Source organism: Panulirus ornatus, chromosome 13 (genome assembly GCF_036320965.1).
Source record: "Panulirus ornatus isolate Po-2019 chromosome 13, ASM3632096v1, whole genome shotgun sequence".
NCBI lineage: Eukaryota > Metazoa > Arthropoda > Malacostraca > Decapoda > Palinuridae > Panulirus > Panulirus ornatus.
The window spans coordinates 4,262,904-4,266,146 of NC_092236.1; positions in this window are offsets into that span (position 1 = coordinate 4,262,904).

Consider the following 3,243-nt stretch of genomic DNA (forward strand, 5'->3'; position numbering starts at 1 on the left):
TTTTTTGACATACCCTACCCGACTGACATTTTTAAGGGTTTGGTTTTGTGACATAAAAAAGAAACTCGCCTACTTTTCAACTACAGTAATATTTTGCTACTATCAGTTGTATTACCACTTATACAATTTTGATCAAATAAGTCTTTAACTTTAAGTCTTTAAGAGTTTATACAAATTCAAGTTTGGCCTAACTCTTCAACAGTTTATAATTATACTGTATATATCTTTATATACATCCACTGTATATACATTATCAAGCCAGGGGAGCAATTTCAGTGCTTGTCATGGGCGCTATTCCCCCTAGATAGCCCCTGAATAGTTAGGGGTATTTTTTCGGTCAAAATACTTTGTTTCAAAACTGAAAGATAAGATATTCAAACACTTCCATACTTGAGATAATCATGGAAAATATATCATAATGATCTCAGTTACCGATACATACCAGGTAAGTACGATGCAAAGACGCAGAAAATAATTTGAAATTGACTTCATTTAATAGTTTAATTGAATGTCATAAAGACGACTAAGCGATATTTTAACACAGGATTTGTATTTAGTATGAAAAATAATTCTTATAATGAGTTTGTAAAGGAAATCTACTGTGTTTACATTTCTAATCAAGCCAGGGGCGCAATTTCAGTGCTTGCCGTAGGCGCCACTTCCCCTTACAACACTGAGAAGTATAACTCCTCGTCATAACTCTGATTTCCCAGCCTTACTGTTATAAATCAATAATCTACTTTCTCCTTATAACACTAGTAGCCTTTCTTATGTCTTATATTGTAGTTTCTCACTTTAAGAGTACGTCACTTTTTTATTTCCCATACCATTTACAACCCTCATGTACTTTTGTCCTTTCCTTATGGTGCTCGCGTGTGATCTGTCAAAACCTAAGAGAAATTTCACTCGTTTTTATGTTCACCCTTATCGTTACGTACCTCGACGTAGTTACGCTATAAGAATCTGACTCGTGTGTTTCTATTGATAAGGTTATAATTTCCTTTTCGTTCTAGATTATTCACGTACCATCCCCCTCTTTCCTTGGCTTTTCCGTTTAATTCTAATCCACCCATACGTGCGTCAGTCAGCATCTACATTCCATCTTCCGGTTTTAAGTCCTGAAGCACCACTATGCGATCTTTGAACACATGGGTATGACCTTTGGATATGATGTCGCGACCTTTGATTCGACCTTCAAGGGTCATTTTGAAGGTAGGCCGTCACCCATGAGGCTCCTACCGTCGTGCTCAAGGGCTCAAACATCAAACAAGTTCAGGGTTAAAGTTGTAAGAACAACTGGGACACATTCTATTTGTGGTGCATGTTTCCCCTGGATGTCATGTAGCTCATGCAGAATGGCATTCGTCACTACGTACCTTTGGTCTTAAAAGCCAAGGTGGGAAAAGATACAGACAATCACCACAAAACAACTTCATATCTACTTGTTGCTCTTTTGGCAATACCACCACAGCTCAAACTTCCACACGTGAAATTCGTTGAGTCTTAACATGGTGCATTAACTTCAACGCACACGGAGAGCGAGTACCTCATATACGTTATCAAAGAGGTGTTACTTTCACACTGCCCGAATGATCGACACAACTTCAGATATAGATGACTCAGACAGTAGCTCAAGACCAATTAAAAGTTGAAAACACATTTCTGATACAATCACAAACACACAACCGTAAACGTGCTCACAAGCACACACATGATACACACACACACAAGTTAAGCCCACTAAAGGCGTTAAGTGACCTAGGAGGGGGAGATATAAATACCAAACAGTTCCTTCCCACAGGAGAGAGTGCAGCGGGTGTGAAGATGGCAAGCTTCAGTAGCTACGGTGGCCTCAAAATAGATGTAACCTGTGGAATTTCTGGCCAGGTGACCTCTCCTAAACTAAATATAAACTTCCAAATCAAGAATAATATATCTTCAGTGCAGGAGCCCTCTATAGGTAAGATTTAAAGGTGTACGAAATCTAGTGGGATTTTCGCTCATATTAATCAAATCTGATCGTGAAACTTGGCGAAGGAAAAAGCGAATATGTAGTTCCGGGTTATAATCTGCGAGCTAAATCGGGAATATGTTGGTAAAACTTGCTCAAACGATGGACAAAGCAGGGCGTCCGGGCGTGGGCTCAGGCCACAGGTGTCAGCTAGGCTGTCTGCCAAGCTAGTCAAATACGTGCTAGCAACTGAGGCTTTAAATTCTTTAATGTAAGTTTCAGTGATATGTTTTTCGACTTCTATCGCCATCGAACATCAAGCTTGTCATGTGGGTGATTCCTCTAATACATACATCAATCTTAACATAGACACTAGTAATGCAAACAAGGCATTTATCTACGTAGGAGAATCCAACTGAAAATTACTGCACCGGAGAATAAAGCCTCATTGCAAGTGGGTTAGATAATCGTTCTTAGAGCATTAAAGTACCGTTATAATGAGGCAAAGTTGTCTTTATAAACATGAAGGTATAACGTTACGCTTTCGTATGTGATATCAGCGTCCTTGGAGGGTTTATTTATCTTGTATGGAGCCTCTACAGTCTAGTTCTAGGAGATTAATTCACCGTAATCTAGGATTTTAGGTGTACTCATGAAGTTAAGTTACCGTCGTCACACGCCTCTGATATGTGCCCATGAGGTTAAGTATTCGTGCTCAAGGACGTAAGTTGTTGTACCCAGGAGGAGCTACGGTGCACGACAGCCTCGCCCCGCCGCACAAGAGCAGGGTAAACCGCTTCTCGTCCCACACTTGGCCAAACTCTTTACTCTGTCGCGCCAGTGTCACCGAGCCCTTACAAAAACTGCTCCACGTTTAGCAAGTGTGACTCCGAAAGAATCTGCTGCACGTTTAGTCTTATCCTAATATATATATATATATATATATATATATATATATATATATATATATATATATATATATATATATATATAGAGAGAGAGAGAGAGAGAGAGAGAGAGAGAGAGAGAGAGAGAGAGAGGAGTGTGTGTTTGTGGAGTGAATTGCCAGCAACCTACGTTTCCACGAGATAAAGAAATGAGAGTAACCTTGGCCAGGAAAAGGAACTTGACAACCACTGTAGTGCTGGCTCCGAGTCGCCGTCACTAACCCTACCAATACCCAGGTTTCAGTACCTACTTACCTGTCACCTTCAACGGTGTGTGTGTGTGTGTGTGTGTGTGTCAGGGAATGTTCGTTGTGGGAGTTTTTATATGTTTATCTTACCATTAAC